This window comes from Ovis aries, chromosome 14 (assembly GCF_016772045.2).
Source record: "Ovis aries strain OAR_USU_Benz2616 breed Rambouillet chromosome 14, ARS-UI_Ramb_v3.0, whole genome shotgun sequence".
Lineage (NCBI taxonomy): Eukaryota > Metazoa > Chordata > Mammalia > Artiodactyla > Bovidae > Ovis > Ovis aries.
In genome coordinates, this window is record NC_056067.1 from 33,294,873 (window position 1) to 33,316,599 (window position 21,727).

General features: G+C 48.1%; 1 long non-coding RNA gene across 1 annotated transcript in view; it reads right to left on the bottom strand.

Moving 5' to 3' along the window:
• LOC121816492 (uncharacterized) overlaps window positions 1-21,727 on the bottom strand; it is a 251,071-nt gene that overhangs the window by 121,836 nt on the left and 107,508 nt on the right. Inside the window, exon 2 of the long non-coding RNA XR_006056116.2 lies at window positions 2,575-2,655. This is a non-coding gene — a long non-coding RNA (uncharacterized LOC121816492). The remainder of the gene's footprint in view (window positions 1-2,574; window positions 2,656-21,727) is intronic.

Here is a 21,727-nt window from a genome sequence, read left to right on the forward strand (position 1 = left end):
TGTATCATCTCAAGTGCATCAAATCTGACAGTTCGGGCATTGTTTTTGTAATTAACATTGACAAGACTGGGAATTTCACTCACTTAATCTCCCTTAAAGTCTTTGAGGATGATGTAATGACTTTTTAAACACAACTAAAATGAACAGAAAAAAAAAAATCCCTGAAAATAGATTCCCCAAATTTCCCACTCATCCACAGGTCACCTGACCAGACCAATCAAATACTGGTTTTAAAGGTAAATAACAAGTGTGTAAACATTAAGCCATGTTTACTCCATGGTGCCTGAGCAATTAATGGAATTTTAACAAATACCATTCTCGTAGCCTAACCTCCAAATGCGGATGTGGATCTATAACATGAAGGATAATCATAAACAGAACAGTAACATCTACAGAGCTCTTTGCATCACTCCTGGTATCTTCACACACAGTTATACAGTTGGACTTCACAAGCACTGTGTGGCTTTGGCCTAATAGAGACTTAGAGAGCTCGAAAGCCAGACGTCACCCCCAGGCAACATCACTCAAACTCTTTGCTACTTCCCCAGAACCACAGTGCCTCTCCTGTTTGAACAAATGTCACGCCATGTGCAAGCAGAAACATGCCATGCAGCCCGACGGTTCAACATCCAAGCTGAAATGCCTGCTGAGGCCAAGACAGGACGCTGACTTCCCGCAAAGCCCAAGTGAGCGTGGACTGCCTTGGACCCTGGGACCTTATTTCAGGTCCAGAATTGCGGAAATGGAAGCTTCCCACAGAGAAAAGGCCTGGATCATCTGTAAAACGTATCTGGTGTAAAGAATGCAATTGCAGCTTCCTAAATTGTAAGGCATCACAGACTGTTTCACACCTAGGTCAATCCCAACATCAAGGATTAGTGTGCAAACACCAGCCAAGCAGGTCCCAGCAGATCCCTTGACCAGGCCCGTTCCAGACCAGCAGAACTAGGAGGATGAGGGAGGGAGGCTAGAGCTTTGCTGCTAGGAACTAAAGCAGCGGGCTCTGAAATGAGCTCTTTACACCTCTCTTTCTGTTCCAATCAAAAATGTCATCTTTCAGCTGGGTTAACTGGACTCACAGGCACCCAGGGCCAAAGTGACCTGCGTCGTCAGCATCAGTACAGTGCCCACCATGCAGACACAGAAAATGCAACCCTACCAGCCACTGCAATGCAGCCAGGACACTTGTTCCTCTAGGGAAATGGCACTGTTCTGTCAGTTCAAAATATATGGGATGTAGGAGAGAAATCCCAGGTTTAGATATGGCCATATGACACATCTTAATAATATTTTCTCATTGCTTTCTCATGAACACTGTGCCAAGTTGCTAAAAAACCCATTGCCTAGAAAAGGAAACTGAGACTCCAAGAGTGTAACCAATTCCCCCACGGTCACAGAGCACCCCTATTATTTTCAAGCTAAAAGCAGCTCATCGGTGACATCCAAAATATGTTGTGATGTGGCCAGTACCCCGAAGGACAGCACAACGAGGATTAAAGCCAAGCCCACCTTCTTCCGAAACCCATGTTCCAGTATCTGTTGAAGGATCCAAAACACAGCTGCCAAATAAACAAGCGAATGGGTTTCCTGGGTGGCTCAGTGGTAAAGAACCTGCCTGCCAATGCAGAAGCTGTAACAGACTCAGGTTTAACTCCTGGGTTGAGAAGATCCCCTGGAGGAGGAAAGGGAAACCCACTCCACTGTTCTTGCCTGGAAAATTCCATGGAGAGAGGAGTCCACGGGGTCACAAAGAGTCGGGCATGACTGAAGTGACTTAGCACGCACACACGCAGGCAACCAAGTGAATACAGATTCTACCTCACCATGCTACATTCTTAAATGATGGGATAAACAGGAAAAAAGATTTCAACTAGAACAAGGGAAAGAAAAGAACCAATCGAGGTGACTGGACAAACTTGATGAACAACCAGAGTATTCCAGGTATCACTCGCCTGGATCCAGACTGCACTACGAGGATTATTCCAAAGACGCACACTCAGGGTACTGATACCTCTTGGAAAATATGGGCCCAGGGAGACTCTACATCTTGGCCCGACAAGGGAATGTGAGAAAGAACACAGCAGTCACTCACTTCCCCAGGTCAATGCATGCCCTGCTCAGCTCTGCTTTTCTCATGGGAGCGGGGGTGCTCCTCACTATAATAGTGGGGCCATTTCAAGGCTGATCCCTCCCCTGCTCACTACTGATGGCTGTGACCTGATATCCTGTGCCAGGGCCGGCCTCCAGTTACCAGGCACAGAGCCTCAGCACCAGAAAGCTGAGCGCCCATCACCAGGGCAAGTAAATGCCCAACAGGAAGCCTATCGACCCTTTTGAAGCCCAAAGCTGACTTGACCAGTGTGGATGGTGGTGGAGCTTGGGGGGCAGAGTGACACTTCAGCCGTCACTGGGTACGGTCCACACTTCACACTAAGACTCAGTCCCCATTTTACCATCTTCCTCTCCACCCCGACCAGCCATCATCCTGGCGGACAGTATCGTACACAGAGCTGACTCAGCCAGCTGCTATCAGGGTGTTATGAGTAGCAGTTGAGAGTGGAAAAGATCACCCACCTTCACATCCCAGCCTCCAGCCATGACCCGATGTGACTCCTTGATCAAGCTGCTTCTTCCCTCTGTGCCCCGGCTCCTCCTCTGTAAAATAGGGATTGTCAGATTGAATGAGAAAATCCATCCAAAGCATTCTGTGTTCAGCATGTTAGTGACCATTTTTACCTTCACATCAGCTGCCATACCCTAGATCTTAAGATCACTCAGAAAGTTTCTGGCTCTGAAATCTTAAAATCACACATCTGACCACAGCCTTCATCTTCTTAGCAATCTGAACTGCCTGCCGTCTTCTGTCTGACTTTACCATGATGCCCAGACCGTTGAGCAGCTCACCTTGCGCACACCACCTCTCAGCTTAATCTTTGTCTTCATCCCACTCTTACAATCCATCAGGTCAACATTCTCTGGGCCCCTCAGGCTCCTCAGCGCCTCTACCACATGCCCAGAAGAACCCCAGTAGGCCCTAAACCACCGTCTGCCTCAGGGGTTTCCCCGCTGAGTCCCTCCTCATGCTGGAGGTCATGACCCAACTACGGTTAAAAAAATATATAGGATCTATGTAAAATAAACAACCAGTGGGACCTTGCTCTATGACTCAGGGAACTCAAACTGGGGCTCTGTGACAACCTAGCAGGGTGGGAGATGAGAGGGAGGTTCAGGAGGGAGGGGACAAATGTATGCCTGTGGCAGATTCATGTTGATGTATGGCAGAAAGCAACACAATATTGTAAAGCAATTATCTGTCAGTTAAAAATAAGTAAATTTAAAAGTATATATGCATGGGATCTAGGGGAGGAGGAATCAACCGGTTTGGAGGTGGCCACATGCCAGACACGGTGCCAGGCTCTTAATATTTTCTCATTGCTTTCTCATGAACACTGTGCCAAATTGTTACAAAACCCCACTGCTCAGAAAAGAAAACTAAGGATCCAAGAGTATAATCAGTTCCCACATAGTCACAGAAACACCAATGTATTATCCTATCAACACACCTTGGTTCCCAGGCCAACCTCCATCGCTCTAAGAAGATCAGCTCCACTGTCCTCAAGAGCCAGTCCCATGGCAGAGTGCTTGGCTTCCTGCTTCCAAGTGACATTAGAGGGATTAGGTATAAACTCCCTCCAAGTTCTGCGTCACTGCCTGTGCATTTTGAAGCCGCCATCTCTTTTTCTCAGGTCCTCCTCGGGAGAAGAGGGACTTGCTTCTGCCTCCCTCTGCACCAGGCATCATTCTTGAGTCTCACGCATCAGTTATCACTTCCATATTCTGCGCTTCCAGGCTTCCCCTTACCAAACACCCCTTCCCCTCAGCATACACACATGCACAGGCTTCTCATACCTTAAAAAGAGCAGAAAAATGCCCCTCGACCCTCCTTCCCCGACTCCTGCTCCTCACAGAGACAAGCTTCTCCAAAGATCTGCCCACATTCCTCACCCGCTTCCTCACCTTCACTGGCCGCGAAATTACTCTAAGAAGGTCAATAACAACCCGCAGCTGCGCCTGACCCTCCTCTAGTCCTTCCTTCTCCCGTCTACTCATTTAAAGTTCCATCAACTCTGACTCTACCTGCCTAATAGCTTTTAAATCCTTCCCAGTTCTCCTCCCTGCTCTCAGTGCTGTGTTCTGGACTTCCAAATTCGTCCAAGGATTCTAGTCTGGCCCCTACTCCATGCCAGGGACAGAAAACGGGACTGCTACTCTCCTGCCTCACCACGCCAACATGGCTCCCACTGCCTCGCGGGGCCTCACCTGCGCTGCCATGCCTGTGCACAAGAAAGGCGCTTTTAGACCTACAGCCGTGACCTTGAGGGCTAACTAAAGCACGGTGACTGGGAATCTAAACGGACGTGGGCTCCCCTCAATCAGGGCACATATTCATTTCCCTCTTCTGAAACAAAAATAATGCTTTTAGTAGGAGAGAAAAGGAATTTTTTTAAACTTTCAGAGGAAATTCATCAAATGTGACCCAAAGTGGAATACTTTTATAGCGTAATAGAAACATCTTTTCCAGGAACAAATTGTATGCAGTCATTTCTTGAGATGGTTGTCATACAGAAGACACCACTTAACAGAGATGCTGTGAGAGGCAACTTCCATAAGAACCAGATGCCATCTCATAGGATATCTGCAAGTTCGGAATCAAGGGCCCATCCCCCTTCCCACTGCATGCCCAATTGTTGGTTCCCACACTCAACCCTCACAGCACTATGACCTAGACAGATGGGGCAGTCATGATTATGCTCCTTTCCAGATGAGAACTCTGAAATTTTTCGAGGAAAGGGGACTTTCCTTAGGCCCCATGTCCAGGAGCAGAACTTGGATTGAAACCTGGTCTCTTGCCACTCTGGCACGGGGTGTCTGCCCACAGGACCCCAGGGTCCACGTGGTCCAATACGAGAAGCCCTTTAGGAGCTGGGCTGTCTACGACTCAGCACAGAGGCTGTGATGTCTGCAAAGGCCTGGAGGCCACAAGCAGCCACACAGATGTGTGACGAGCAGGAAGGTAAGGCAGAGGAGATGATGGTAGGGCCCAAGAAGAGGATAGGGAGGGGACACCCCCAGCACAGGATGCTCAGGATGAAGGAGGAAGCAGAAGCATGCGCCCTGCGTGTGACCCCATGGGAAATAACCTCACACTCCCTGTTCTGACTTGAGAAGCACTGAGTTCTTCTTTGAGTCAGAAATGTTCTCACCAGAGGCATTCAGTACACCCTAGAATGCTACTTCTAACCTTGATTTCCCAGCCATCTTTCTACTGAGCCAGTTAATAATTCCACATCACTGCAGGCCTTTGGTGACCTGGTTAGCTCCAAGGTAAATGACTCCAAACATCAAAGCCAATGCACAATGCCAGGACACGGTCAGCACAGCCTGCAGTCCAGCATGGACCTGCCTCCCTCACCAACACACACACACACACACACACACACACACACACACACACACACACACACTTTTTGCATGACATTCTTTCCCCGAGTCGTGGTCTCAGAGTCAACGAATGACCAGATTCTCCATGCACCCACTCAACTTCAAGCTGAATCAACTTCAGTCCTGCTTTCCAAGCAGCCACAGACCCATGTCTGTCCAGTCCACCTGAGACGTCCCCCTCTCCCCAGCCTCTACACTCCCCTGGGAGGGCTCAGGACCTCCTCCTCTCTCTCCTGGAATGGATCTCCCTGGTTCTCCCCCAATCCACATCTGCCTCTCCTCATCGCCACCCAAGGTCTCTGGAGGGGCCTCTCTAAAACAAACCATAACCATGTAACTCCTCTGTTTAGCCTCCTTCAGGTCCACTGTCCGCAGTAAAGCCCAGGCCCTCCTCATTATCTACAACTCCAAATCCCAACCCCTCAGCAGGCTACCCACTGAAGGTCAGTCATCCATCCATTCACCTACTTAAGTGTTTATTGAGTGTCTCCTCCACTCCAGGCACAGTTCTAGGCACTTGGGATAAATCAGAAACAATGACTCCTGCTGCCATGGAGCTCACATTCTAGCTGATGGAGAAAACAATAAGCAATCATCATCAGAAGTGTGTTGATTACATGGCATGCTAGGAGGTGGTAAGTGCTGTTGGAAAAAAGAAGATGAGTGATGGAGGAAGGAAATCTAGAGTGCGGGGAAGTGACGAGTGTCAGCTAGGTAGTCAGAATCACCCTAACTGAGCAAAGGACATTGAAGCAAAGACTTGGAGCAGTTGGGGTTGAGTCTCAAGCGTGTCCGGGGAAGACCAGGCCAGGCAGTGGGAGGAGCCAGTGCAAAGGCCCTGAGCAGTGTTGGGGAAACAGCATGGAAGCCAGCGTGGTCAGAAGAAAGTGAAAGAGGGAGAGGAGTGGGAGATGCCATCAGTGAGGGTAAGAAGCCAGACTACTCTCCTCTGTCGGTCCGCACCTTTTCTCCAACATGTCCCTGTCACAATTCTCCCAGCAGGCTGTGTGCTCTCATGCCTCAGTGCTGTGCTTGCGCTCTGATGCCACACTTGACTGACCACCCATTCTCCTGCGCCCCCTCCAGGAGCTCTCACCATCCCATTCCCCCTGCTCCCATTTTCCTTGACCATAAAGTCATGATTGCCCAAAACACACTGAAACGCAATCACCCAGCTCCCTGTCTACACAAGCCCGCTCGGCCAAGCTCTTCCAGGACAGAAATCCTATCAGCCCTTTTCTCTCTCTTTCCCTTGGAAGCACTATGGGGCTGGCTACACAGTGAATGGACAGAGAGAATGGGCAGCAGGAGCGTAGGAGACAGGAAAGTTGGAAAATACCATTTTGCCTGAGAACTGAGATTCTCCTGGTGGAACACACACCTAACCTCTTTGAAACTCAGTTTCTCTTTAAGATGAATATGACCATCGCAGCTCCAGAGTCAGACATGACCATCCAGAGTCACTCTGTGAGTCAAAAAGAGGACACGCCTTACAGAGTAGAACTAACCGAGTGCCCAGGATCATTATTACGCTTCTGGGCATTATCTAGAAAATCCTTTGTGAAAGATAAACAGGCCTCTGCTTCCAATTGTGTCCCAGCTGTGTGCCCTTTGTTCCAAGAGAGGCCACACTTATCCCACAGGAGGACTATTTTATGTGATTTGTGATTTGTTTGCAAGGCTCAGCAAGAGAAGCCTGACTCCCTGTGGAGAATAACCCCCTGGGTGAAGAATTAGGAGGGTCCTGCTATTGACCCATCCACAGCCCAGTCCAGAAGATGCTGTCTGTCCGCTGTGGGAAAGCCAAAGACCCCTCCCGCAATTCAAGGCTACCCCCTCGAATTGTCAAAAAGGTCTTGTGATAGATAGAGCTCCTGCATGCCACAAGGCAAGTGTTTAAATCTTTTATAAGACAGTCAATGGCCTTTATAAGCCCTCAGACAAGAATTACACTGTGTCTGAGATGGGCCTGAAAGTCAATGGGAAATTGATCCTGTCTAGCTGGTGCTGTTTCAAGGAGGAGACTTGCTGGCTGCCTTGGGGACAAAACGTGCCATCTCCTGTGTGTCCCCGGGGCCCGGCATGTCACATACTGAGAGTACTGAGATATTGAGGCCCATTTCCGGGCAGAGGTCCAGGCAGCTGTAAGGTCCCACCACAGGAGGACCCTAGAGGGCATCGACAAGCGTTAGGGATGGTTATGAAGTGAGTTTACCCTCCCAGGACCGCTCTGATGTCACTGCCTGCACCCCAGGCAGGAAGCAGAAGGATGATAAAGGGCCACTGAGCTGGCAGCAACCGTCAGTGGGGATGCACACCTGCAATGACTTTGCTTTGCTAATGACCCCATTAGCCACTGGATCAAACAAAGTGCCTGTGATGCTGCTGTAGTTGCTTCTCTGCCAAAACCTATCGGCCTGACCCATGCTATCTGCCAGCGGATGCCAGCAAAGAGCCTCTGCTGGGATTAGAGGAGCCTAAGGGCCCGAGGGTGCCCACTCTCCCCTCACACAGGCCTGGTCACCGCAAGGATGGCCCCTGTGTCAGGTAAGTGGATGGACTTCGGCAGGGAAGTCAAACAGCCCCCATCCTGAGAGGTGGCGGGAGGTGGTGGAAAAAGCACCCACTTTGGAGTTAGACAGACCTGGGGTTTGAAACCTGGTGTGATGACTTCCTAACCAAGGGACCTCACAGAAACCTCTACCTTCCTGGGGGCCGTTGCTTCAGCTGCAAGCTGGGGAGGATTCCGTCTAGGGGGCAACTGTGGTGATGAAATGTGACGGCATGTGCCATGTGCAAGGCACTGAGCAGGCCATCACGGCTCTCAGTTCTGCCCAGCAACGAGCGCTGAGCCCAGAACCGCGGAGGCAGGAGGAGCCCTCTCCCAGAAGCAAATGGCCTGGATAATGCAAGTGTTGGCCACACAGTCACGGCTGATTCTTCGCAACCCCATGGACTGTAACCTCCCAGGCTCCTCTGCCCATGGGACTCTCTAGGCAGGAATACTGGAGTGGATAGCCATTTCCTTCTCCAGGGGATCTTCCCAACCCAGGGACTGAACCCAGGTTTCCTGCATTGCAAGTGGATTCTTTACTGTCTGAGCCACCAGGGAAGACATGCATGAAGCAACAACCAAGGCAATGCGTCCTCAAGCACTGACTAGGAGCCAGATATGAAAGCCCAGGGCTTGCCATGTACCATCTCCACCCTTCCTTGTCCCAATTTTATCAGTCAGAACCCTGAGGCCCAAGGAGTTTCAACTCATCCAGCAAGAGCAAACACTGAGGGTAGGTCGATGGCAGACTTATCCACACCAGACGCCCTCCCAGGGATCAGGCTACCAGCCTGAGCAAGAACAGATGCTGCTCCAAGGCCAGGCTTGGGGCAAAGCCCAGACAAGAACCAAGGCGGGTCTCCTGCTGCCAACTGCTGGACCCTTCTCTGTCCCCTGCCATCGGTCCCAACAGGAAGCACTCCTCAGAGTCACTGACCCACCAGCTTCTTTTACAGTTGACGTCGTGTTTCTCAGGGCCTCGCAGTGAGCCGGGAAAAGGAGCTAAAATCTTGAGATGAGACTGATAGAATTTCAGGTCAGGGCTGCTTCCTTTGTGGGCTGCTAGTTTTCTGGAAAACTGCACTTCATCCCCCAACACAATGCTAGCCAGCCAGGTCTATGGTTATCCAGCAACCCACCATGTGCTGTGGGAGGTAGGTGGGAGGTGAAGGTCTCCATGCCCCTGAACCGTTCAGAAAGATCTGCATAGCCCACTAGGGAAGCTGCCTCATCAGGTTCAGATAAAGGCTTGGAAGGGAGCAGCAGGCCAGCATCTCTGCTCCTCTTTTTGGTTAAGTATCACCATTGGTACTAAGATGGTCAGGTGTCTTTAAACTGAAAGGAGCTTTATTTTAAAACCCTTCAGGGTGCCACAGAAACAGTCTTTTTCCACATCAGCAGTCTACTCAAGGCAGGCTCGGCTGAGAAGAACAAACAGCGCAGGCGGCTACAGAGCGGGGATCCAGGAGCAGTGCAGTGGTGAGCTTATTAAGGATGAGGCCAGACGGAAGAGGACAGCAAAGAGCAGCCTCCCTGTTGTCAGACAGGGTCACAGACACACACTAACGAGCAGCTGGAAATGCAGCTCCTCAACCCCACCAAGCGCAAATACCTGGTAGGGCCAGAAAGGGTCTACTGTCTGATGGGGTGAGACAGCACAGATGCAGGCCAAGAGACACTTAGCTGCTCACAATAAGGACATGGTGCAAGAGGCTTGGAACTCAGCCTCGGTGCTTCCTGCTCAGAAAATGGGCATAAAGCAGAGACTCAAGCGCTTAGAGGTGAGGTTTCTGTGCTGCTATAAAACTGAAAAGTGTGTTGGTCACTCAGTTGTGCCCAACTCTTTGGGACTCCATGGACTGTAGCCCATCAGGCTCCTCCATCCATAGAATTCTCCAGGCAAGAACACTGGAGTGGGTAAGCCATTCCCTTCTCCAGGGGATCTTCCCAACCCAGGGGTCAAACAAACCCAGGCCTCCTGCCTTACAGGCAGATGCTTTACCACCTGAGCCCTGCATACAAACCTGTACTCATTTATCATACAGATACTGAGCGCTAACTATACACTAGCACCATGCCAGGTGCTGGGGACTCAGCTATGCATGGGACAGGCTTGCTCCCTGCCTCCATGGAATTTGAAATTTATCATGGAAAACAAAGTTGGAAGAATGCAATTATAAGAGGGATGGTGGGGGTGGCCTGTTGTGCCCATGAGGCCGAGAGAGGCGGTGGCAGGAGCTCTGAAGATGGCAGCGGAACATCTGAGAGGCTAGAGAAGTTAGCTGCACGGCAGGGAGACTGGTTAAATACATGAGAGTTAGGCAAAGAAATAACTATATTGAGGATAATGGGAGCTGGGTTTCTAGTTGTCAGAGATAGGATTTACAGACATGGAAAAGATGAGAAGTCAAAGTACTGAGGTTCTAAACTGAAATTGAAGGTATTGGCATAAATTCATCTTTTTAAAATCTCTACAGAAACAGGGACTTCCCTGGTGGTCCAGTGGCTAAGACTCTGCACTCCCCATGCAGGCAGTCTGGGTTTGATCCCCAGGGAAAGGGATCTCCCATGCTACAACTAAGACTTGGCATAGCCAAATAAATATGCAAGTAAAAGTAAAACCTATACAGAAATAGCTATGGAAATGTGCACAGATCAGCTGTTATCAACCAGAAGTAATTTTGTCCCTTGGAGGACAACTGGCAATATCTGATGATATTCTGGGTTGTAACTGGTACCTGGTGGGTACAGGCAAGTGATGCTGCTATGCCTCCTTTAATACAAAGGACAGCTTCCATAGCAAAGAGTTATCCCACCAAAAATGTCACTAGTATCATGACTGAGAAGACCTGATATAGATATCTGTGTGTATACAAAAACGTGGGTAGATGGGTAGATGGATGGACAGATAGACATTGTATGCATGTGCATGTATATAATCACATGTAGATTTCCTAGCTCAGCTGGCTGAGTCAAATTAGAAGTAATGACAGCCCAGTAGCTTTGAACACATCCACTGCCCAGATCTCAGGTTCTAAATGCCATTCTTTACTAAAAGGAACCAGATGTCCCTAGAAAAGATAGCTGCTTCCAGAACTTGGCAGGAGAAGTACAAGATGAACTTGGAAGATTGTTTTCTGCACCAGAAAGTAAAAAGGCCTCAAAGATTGATGGGAATATATTCAAAAGGGTGCAAAGAGCCAGCGTGATGAGTCTCCTACTGGTCACATTTAAGACGATGTGAACTTCAAAACAAATAATAATAGGGACTTACTGGATCAAATCTGGATCCATGAGTCCATACTGATATAAGCAATAAACTAACAAATTAGAAAGAAGGGGAAGCTCTTCCATACAGTGAAATACCAACTAATAAAGGTAGAAAAATTATGAAAATTAAAAACAGAATCACCATTTGACGACCATCATAATGGTGTTTAAATAAAGAGGAAGTATCTAAAGCTTTCCAGGTTAGTGGGTAGGGATTTGATGAGGAGTAGGATATCAATATTGCTCTTTACAGCATCAGACTTTACTTGCACCACCAGACGCATCCACAATTGAGCATCGTTTCCACTTTAGCCCAGTGACTTCATCCTTTATGTAGCTACTAATAACTGCCCTCCACTCTTCCCCAATAGCACACTGGACAGGACACCTTCCAACCTAGGGACCCATCTTCAGGTATATCTTTTTGTCTTTTCATACTGTCCCATGGGGCTCTCCAGGAAAGAATACTGGAGTGGGTTGCCATTTTTTCCTCCACTGGACCACGTTTTGTCAGAACACTTCACTATGACCCATCCATCTTGGGTGGCCCTGTATGCCATAGCTCATAGCTTCATTGAGTTACCAAGTTCCTTTGCCACAACAAAGCTGTGATGCCTGGAGGTGATTATGCAGAAAGAATGAAGCAGCTGGGCCAAAGCAGAAATGATGCTCAGCTGTGGATATGTCTGGTGGTGAAAGTGCAATGCTGTAAAGAACAATATTGCATAGGAACCTGGAAGGTTAGGTCCATGAATCAAAGTAAATTGGATGTGGTCAAGCAGGATATGGTAAGACTGACCATCAACATCTTAGGAATCAGTGAACTAAAATGCATAGGAATGGGAAAATTTAATTCAGATGTCTATTATATCTACTACTATGGACAAGAAACCCTTAGAAGAAATGGAGTAACCCTCATAGTCAACAAAAGAGTCTGAAATGCAGTACTTGGGCACAACCTCAAAAACAATAGAATGATCTTGGGTCATTTCCAAGACAAATAATTCAATGTCACGGTAATCAATTCTATGCCCTGACCACTGATGCTGAAGAACCTGAAGTTGATTGGTTCTACAACACCTTCTAGAAGTAACACCAAAAAAAGATACCCTTTTCACAATAGAGGACTGGAATGCAAAATTAGGAAGTCAAGAGATACCTGGAGTAACAGGCAAGTTTGGCCTTGGAGTACAAAATGAAGCAGGGCAAAAGCTAACCAAGTTTTGTAAAGAGAACACTGGTCATAGCAAACACCTTTCCCAACAACCCCTGAGATGACTCTACACATGGACATAGCCAGATGGTCAGTACCAAAAACAGATCAATTATATTCTTTGCAGCCAAAGATGGAGAATATACAATCAACACAAACAAGACCTCGAGCTGACTCTGGCTCAGATCACAAACTCCATATTGCAAAATTCAGGCTTAACTTGAAGAAAGTAGGGGAACCACTAGGCCATTCAGGTATGGCCTAAATCACATCTCTTATGATTATATAGTGGAGGTGACAAATAGATTGAAGGGATTATATCTGGTAGACAGAGTACCTGAAGAACGATGGACAGAGGTTCACAACATTATACATGAAGCAGTGACCAAAACTATTCCCAACAAAAAGAAATTCAAGAATGCCAAGTGGTTGTCTGAGGAGGCTTTACACATAGCTAAGAAAAGAAGAGAAGTGAAAGGCAAAGGAGAGAAACAAAGATATACCCAACTGAAGATATACCCAATGCAGAGTTCCAGAGAAAAGCAAGGAAAAATAAGAAGGTCTTCTTCAGTGAACAATGCAAAGAAATGGCCACTCGTTTCCACCTATTAACGTTGCTAAATCTCTTCCAAAATGAGACCTCCCCTTTGATTTTTGCAACTTTATGGTCATAGTGTGAACAAAGTACATGAAAAAGATTCATAAGTTTTCTGAAGTGAAGAATTCTAGTGTGACTCTCTTAGCTGAGCCTCAGTGTTTTGATCCTATGGTTTCTCTCACTGAAATTGAGATGAGAGGCAAACAAAAATACCTCAAGATTTTGGATCAGACCACATTAGTGCTGCTAAGAGATGGAAGGCAACAGAATGCAACCAGGTCATTTGCAAAAAGAGAAACCAAGTCTTATATAGTTGATGCATCTTATTCAATGTCACACACCCACTTTATGGCCCAGCTGGGACTTAAAAGTCCTCAACCCTGAGTAATCAGGATTCAGAATGCCTCAGCCTAAAATCATTCACATAGAAGGGTTTGCAGTCAATAGACTCTAAGCTCACTGAGGGCAGGTCTGCACACAACCTCCAAGCATTTAGCCTAGAGCTGGCACTAGTAGGTACCTAGTAGGCATATTTTAGACAAAGAAACTCATGATGTCCAATATTCAGTGGAATTTTAAAAACACCTATAAAATGTCTCTTTCAAAACACTTTCATTTGCATTTAAGACAAATTTCTATACAGCCTAGCCCAGACGGGCCCCGTGTATGTATTTACCAAACAAAAGATGACTGGTGCTGTGATAATTAATCAGTTGGCATTGACTGAAGCTCTTAATGAAATGAAGCATGAACTGTTTGAGAAAGCAATTGAAAACCATCATACATGCCATGAATCATCTCTTGAATGCACATTTATTAAATCAGAATTCATAACTTTGATATTTTATCTAACAGGTTTGTTACCCTTTCGAGACTCTATTGGTGGATAAAAAGACAGATGTTTCTGGAGCTAAATTGGAGGAGGGATGGGGGAGGTGGGAACCAGCCAGACATCAATTAAGGAGAGCAGGCAGCAAAACGCCATTATCCAGTGTTTGGGTTTTGAGCTACTGTCTTGAGATAAAATTCAAAGAAACCTTTGCAAGCGAAAAAAGCATGGAGACAGGATGTAATACCAAGGTTTCTGGGGTCTGCCTGAGAGCAGGCAGATGCTGTGATGGTTCAAGAGGCTGCGATCAGTTTGGGGGGGTGGTCGCAGATTTGATGGTCATTAAGCTTGAAGCTTAATGTCTTGAAGCTTCAGTCAAACAAGAGTCAGACTAATGCCAGAACTTATTTTCCCTTCCTGAGGGTGTCAGCGAGCTGGAGGGGGATCAGAATACTCTCCCATTTTCAGGCTCTTCAAAGACACCTGCTCCTCTCAGTTGAAGCAAATATATATCACATCAATGTCACATCCAATGACTATTGTCCCAGGCACCTCTTTGGGTGATCAAATGAGAGCGGATTGGGAGGCATGTGAAGATGTTTAGCTCCTTTGACTGCTGGCAGCAGTAATTGGCGGATCAAGGTGACATCGTCCCCCACAGCTCACAATTGCAACACTTCTTAGAGTCTCATATTCACAAAAGCGGACCTAGAATCCTTACAGGCAGCCCTCCTGTGCTGAAAGTAAAGGAACCCTTCCCTTTTAACTGCTTTGACACAATGTGGCCATTCTCCTCCACAGCCTTTCAAGCCCACCCTTTTGCCGGCTGGAATCATGGTCCAGCCGCTGACTGACATTCCCCCGGAATGTTTTGGCACTTTCCCCTGCACAGAACGACGCACATCTAAATGATAACTTTTCTCCACTGTAATCTGATTAGATTCCTGTAACTGCCACAATAGAGCAATCCCAAGGGTGAACTTGGACATCAACACTTTTAGACGAAAATAACCATCTCAGTCATACACGGTAGCAGCAGCTTCTCCCTTTCATCTGTGTTAAACAAAGGACATTCAATTCCAAAGCCAAAGGAGGAGAAAATGAACATAATTTGTGTAAGGCAAAAACTGCCAATGCATACAACAAACACGAGCTGCCAAGCTCTCATAGTTCTTGCCTTTTAAGAAAGCTGGAAACTAGTGTTCTGTGGGGCACACAGCATCCAACTGAGATCAACTCTGTGCTCAGATGGCAGCGGGGCTGGGGAGGAGCCGCAAGTGACACCAGCATTGCTCCACCTCAGCAGCTCTCCAACTGAAGTGTGCATCTCAACCACGTGGAGAGTGTGTTAAACTGCAGGCTGCTGGACCCCATCCACGGAGCTTCTGACTCAAGGGATCTGGGTGGAGCCCAAGAATCTGTTTCTAACAAGTTCCCAGGGGACGCTGATGGTGCTGGTCCGGGCACAACAACAGTCTGAGAACCATGGCTCTTAGTAAAGCCCCGCTGGCAAGAAAAATGGTGCAGGTGAGCCCGTATGCAGGGCAGGAATAGAGACACAGACACAGAGAATGGGTGTGTGGACACAGAGGGGGAAGGAGAGGGAGGGACAAATGGGAGAGTAGCACTGACGTGTATACACTATCATGTGGGAAACAGCTAGCTAGCAGGAAGCTGCTGCAAGCATTTGGCACAGGGAGCTTGGCTTGGTGCTCTGTGATGACCTAGAGGGGTGGGAGAGGGGCGCAGGGCTCAGGAGAGAGGGGATGCATATATTCAAATAGCTGATTCACTTTGCTGTACAGCAGAAACTAGCACAATGTTGTAAAGAAATTATACTCCAATAGTAAAATGTAAGAAAACACACACACACGGTAAAAACCACACTACTTTCTATGAGACAAGATGGGATTCATGGGCCTGTCAGCCTATGTTCTCATTTTGTTTTAGGGTCTCCAAATAAACAGTTTTGCTTCACAGCGGACACTTGAGCAACATGGACTTGAACTGCATGGATCCACTTACATGTGGATTTCTTTAAATAGTAAACATGCGTGATTGTGCTAAGGCACTTCAGTTGCGTCCGATTCTTTGTGACACTACGGGCTGTAGCCACCAGGCTCCTCTGCCCATGGGGTTCTCCAGGCAAGAACAGTGCAGTGGGTTGCCATGCCCTCCTCCAGGGGATCTTCCCGGCCCAGGGAATGAACCCACGTCTCTTATGCCTCCGGCACTGGCAGGCGGTTTGTACAGCATGACACAATCTTTGGTTGACTGACTCTACAGATGCAGAACCACAGATACAGAGGAACTGTGTATACAGAGGGCTAACTGTAAATTAAACTCAGATTTTGGACTATAGGGACGAGTGGTACTTCTGACCCCTGTGCTGTTCATAAGTCAACTGTATTCTTTTTTATTTCTCCTTTGTTATTTTCGGTTATGTATCAGCACTTGGGAAGAAGGAAATGGCAACCCACTGTTGTCCATAGGGTTGCACAGAGTCAGACATGACTGAAGCGACTTAGCATGCATGCAATGCACCAGCACTTGAGTTTATTAATATCTGCAGTGAGACAGATCCATCCTCATGGCATTGCTCTTCTTAGGATCACTAGGAGGAGGAAAGCCGCTCAGAGGTCCCCCAGACCTGCCAAAACACTGGGCTCCAGAGGAAACAGATCAGGGAAGCTGAGACACTTGCCTGAAGCCACAGAGCAAAGGAACTAAGACCCAGGGTTGTTGACACCTGACTCAAGCCCTTCCCTTCAGCTCAGCCCAACCACTTCCCTGGGGTCTATGTTCAAAAACATGGCTGATTCTAGCAGAGGGATATTCCATTTACAAGACTGTACCTCCCTAGACCAGTGGTTCTCAACCCTGGTTGGCTATACTTCAGGATCCTCTGGGGAATGCAAAAAAAAAAAAAAACTACAACAGCAGCAGGCCCTGCTTCAGAGATTTTGATTCAAACTGCTCTGGGATGGAGCCCAGGCACCGAGTATCTTTATAGCTCCCCTGGTAATTCTTAAGTGTACTTGAGCTTGAGAATTGCTGCTACCGAGATTGCAGGTTTCTCAAAGGCAGAACATCCACTCCCTACACACAGCGTCTCAAACATCAGTGGGCAATGGATGGACTCCCTCTCAGTAACAAGGCCCTAAGAGATTCTTAGTAAATACACAAAACCCCAGAGCAGCATCTGCTGCATCAACTGGAAACAAGTCAGAAACGCATACCCCTCAGTCCTCAGCCCAAATGAAGTGACTCAGAGATGGTGGAGGTGGCACCCAGCAATCTATGTTTTAGGAAGCCCACCAGAGACCTGGATGCTACTGATGTACGTGACCACTAAGGACTTCTAGAATAGAGGGACTTAAAACCGATGGAAAAATTTAGTGAGAAACATAAAACCAAAATTGCAGTCTATTTGAGAGTCAGGACATGCTGCCCAGAAAGGCAGTGGTGGGTAAGGATTGTAGCAGGAGTTCCAGGTGGGGGCAGGCGGGGGAGGGCAGGAGGAGTCTGGCTCCACTGGAGCAGAGGCTCTGTGAAGGGAGGTGGGAAAGGAGGATGGAGAAGTCACTGGGGCCCTGGTGGCAGACACAGGGGTGGCGGGTGACCCATGCGTCTAAGAGAAGGGGCTGGGGACAAGAGGCATCGCACAGGAGGGTGAAAGGCCATCGCCAAGCACACGGCAAAGGCAGGTCCTTTGGTTATCATGAGAAGACTGTAGGGAAGTGAAGCCAGGAACCAACAAGGGGTCCCGGGAAACATAAGGACTTTGAAAGTGAAAAAGTGAAAGTGTTAGTCACTCAGCCATGGCCAATTCTTTGAGACCCCACGGACCATAGTCTGCTGGGTTCCTCTGTCCATGGAATTCTCTAGGCAAGAATACAGGAGTGTTCTTCCCTTCTGTAGGGAATCTTCCTGACCCAGGGATCAAAGCCAGGTCTCCTGCATTACAGCCAGATTCTTTACCACAGGGACTTTGATAGCCTCAAAATCCTGGCTTTGTAGCATACTAGCCACAAGTCCTTGAACAAGGGACTGAGTCCTCTGGATCCCAGGTTCACTGTCTTGGAGATGAGCACAGAAGCTACCTAGTGAGGCTGCTAGGAAGTTGCACAGTATGGAAGCAGCTGGCACGCCTGCAAAGGGGGCACTGCTCCAACATGACTGTAGCTAGTGTTCCAGACGAGGAAGCGGTGCCCAGACCCACTGTCCTTACAGTAAAGGGAAGCAGACAGGTAAATGACTCGCGAAACCACAAGGGAGAAGTGGCCCTGTCAGAGGGGAAAGCAGAAGCGGAGGGCCTTGGCATCCTTCCTGTATCCGAGTGCCGAGTTCCCAGGCTTGCCCACACAACTCTCTTTCTCTTGGGCCCTCCTTGAGTCCATGTCTACACCCTGAAAGGAGCAAGCCGCGAGTGAGGAGAGAGAGGGATGCTGCACCCTCTCTGAAGTCCATCTGGCTTCACACAGGTCCAGGGCCACCTGCCCTGCTGACGCGGGGGAGTCAGGAGGTCAGCACGCCATCCCCAAACTGCTGTTCCCCCAGCCTCCGTGCCCAAGAATGCTGAACTCAGGGTGGCCAGCAGGAATACTAATGAAGCGATATGTTTTTTTGGAGTATCGTTTAAAACATATACATACAAAGCAAAAAAAAAAAAAAAAAAAAAAAAACTCCACCTAAAGAAATTAACTTGAAAGCAGACAGAAGCTGCAAAAGGCTCTCTGCCTTCACTTCCGAGCTGAAAGGGCCCAGGCTGCCTTTGAAAACAAGTGCCGCAGCAGGTGCGCTCACCCCCGAGGGACGTGAACACAGCACCGGCCCCACCGCTCACTGATCACATCCCTTGGGAAGGGAGCACTTCAGTGTGTCCCATTCGCCAGGCATGGAGAGAGCTGCTTTCCCATAGTCCAAGACCATTTTTTTTTAATCCAGAAATTAATAACTACTCACTGTGTGCCAAGCCTTGTGCTAAAAACTGAGGAACAAAGATGAAGAACTGGGAAAGAGGGCTACTCCGGCCAGCCCTCAAGAGATTTACAGACTAGGCTGCTGGAGACCACTGCCCTCGCTGAATCCCCACAAGAACACTATTAGATGGACAGTGCTGTCTTCCCCATTCTTCTGATAAGAACAAGTCCCTCCTCCACTTTCTAACCCTTAGGATCTCCATCAGTAAAACAAATGACTTGATGAAATAAACTCTAGGGTCCCCTCTGTCTCCATCTATGCTTCTAACTGGGTCAAACCCTGGTTTTCAAAGTTAAAACACAGTTCATTGACCCTTGGACAACACACTCTGAACTGCATGTGTCCACTTATATGTGGATCTTTTCCAACAGTAAATACTATAATAGAACACTATTATAATACAGTAGCATATTAAAAAGCAGAGACATCACTTCGCTGACAAAGGTCCATATAGTCAAAGCTATGGTTTTTCCAGCAGTCATGTGTGGATGTGAGAGTGGGACCATAAAGAATTGATGCTTTCAAACTACGGTACTGGAGAAGACTCCTGAGAGTCCCTTGGAATGCAAGGAGATCGAACCAGTCAATCCTAAAGAAAATGAACCCTGAATATTCACTGGACGGACTGATGCCGAAGCTCCAATACTTTGACCACCTGATGTGAACAGCCAATTCATTGGAAAAGACCCTGAAGTTGGGAAAGATTGAAGGCAGGAGGAGAAGAGGGAGACAGAGAATTAGATGGTTGAATGGCATCACCAACTCAATGCACATGAGTTTGAGCAAACTCCAAGAGATAGTGAAGGACAGGGAAGCCTGGCATACTGCAGTCCACGGGGTCACAGAGAGTTGGACATGACTTACGACTGAACACTAGTGGTACCAACAGTGGTACACGATCCACAGCTGGTTGAATCTGCATATATGGAGGAACCATGGACACAGAGGGTCAACTAAAAGTTATAGGTAGGTCTTTGGCTGTGAGGAGGGTTTGTACTCCTAACCTCCACGCTGTTCAAGCGTCAACTGTTTGCAAGTTCATAATCCTTTGGCTGTTAAAGCCAATTCATCCAATTCTGTCATTTGAGACCCAGAGAGGGGAAGGGAATTGCCTGAGGTCACACAACAAAATTGACACAACAGAGACTTTGAAGGTGAGGTTGCCTAACACTGAAGTCTTTACATTTTTAAACCCAGACATATATACACACCTGAACACCTAGAATAGGGTCATTTGTCTTAGTTCTTTTTTTTACTGCTAAGAAAAGCAGCACTGGAGGGAGAAAAAATGCCATCCTCCACCCATCCTCCAGCCCCACCCACTCGCAGCCCAGTTCCGCTGCTTTGAGGGGGTGCCTAGGGGAGCCACTGGGAAACCTCACCCAGTCGACAGAAATCTCAACCCTCCCCAAGGGAGGCAGCGGGACCAGGGCTCACTGAAGTTTGACAGAGAAAGCTGCCTCCTCCATTTCCCAGCCACAGACAGGAAAGGAGTGAAAAAGAATGCTATAAATCAGCCACCACATAATCCCTCTTTTTGAGAGTTTGCTTGTAATTAGTCTATATTCATGGTGCTGTGTGGGGAGAGGAATCTGCTCCCAAGGAAACTCTGAGAAGCAGTGGGTTCGCTTCCAGTGAATGATGTACAGGAACCATATGCCAAGTGACAGGCAGCTGGGCTCCTCCCCGAGGAGAGCAGTGAGAGGGCCTAAGGCCGTTACATGCACATACACGTGCCTTGATACCCCGTTCCCTGCTTCCCCTGGACACACACCACCTTGGTGGACACACACCACCTTGGTGGACACCTGCTGTCTATTATTTACCACCACAGCTGATGCGTTTTTCTGTCTCCACCATCTGCCCAATTCCTGGTACAAGGTTCACATTCAACAAATGTTTGCTGGCCGATTCAATGAGTCAAACCAAGTAATTGGGAGGTTTTCTATCTGTCGTGTATTTTGTCGGGGTTTTTTTTTTTTTTTTTTTTTTTGGCCTCTGCACTATGGCTTAAGATGATTATCCTCAATTCTGTCATCAAAATCATATTCAGAAGCTGATGTGATGAGTGAGGATGCAGTCTGGGTATTTGTGGATTGATACAGCAGCATCACCCAGGGCACTCTGACAATGTACTGATAACGGGAGCCACACTCCAGATGGGCCCCATGTGGAATGATCTACAGATTTCTCAGGTAGCGGTTCTTTAAACTGTGGCTCCTCAGAAGAATGGCCTCAGCAGCACAGGAGTACTTGCTAGAAATATGACTCCTCGGGCCCCCTTCCAGATTTACTAAAAAGAATCCCCATGGATGGTCTTTCGGGTTTTTTCCACCCAACAAGCCCTCCAGGTGAGTCTGGTATGCCAGAATGTGAGAACCTCTGCACTGGAGCAATAGGGGCCAGCTGCTTTTTCCCTGATACGCCGGACCCCATCAATGGGGACAGGGGGCAAGGTTCCCCACTTTCGCTCAGAGCCTGAGACACAGAATGCATCGCTCAGGACCGCAGGAGCCTTGGCAGCTCCAGAGCACCTGTCACTGTTCTCCCGTTCTAAAGACTGCTACATCTGCACAGGCACAAGCTAATAAGAACGTCTTTGCCCCAGGTTGAGAGCTTGATTACGCACTGTCATGTGCCTTGATTCTTCCCAACCTTCTCTCGCCAGCGCCATCGCGTGCACAGCAGGGCAGGCAGATGGACATCCTAGCTGGTCCCACTCCTGCCCTAAGCCAATCAGGATGCCCCGGGCCAAGCAGGACAGGCCATACAGCCTCC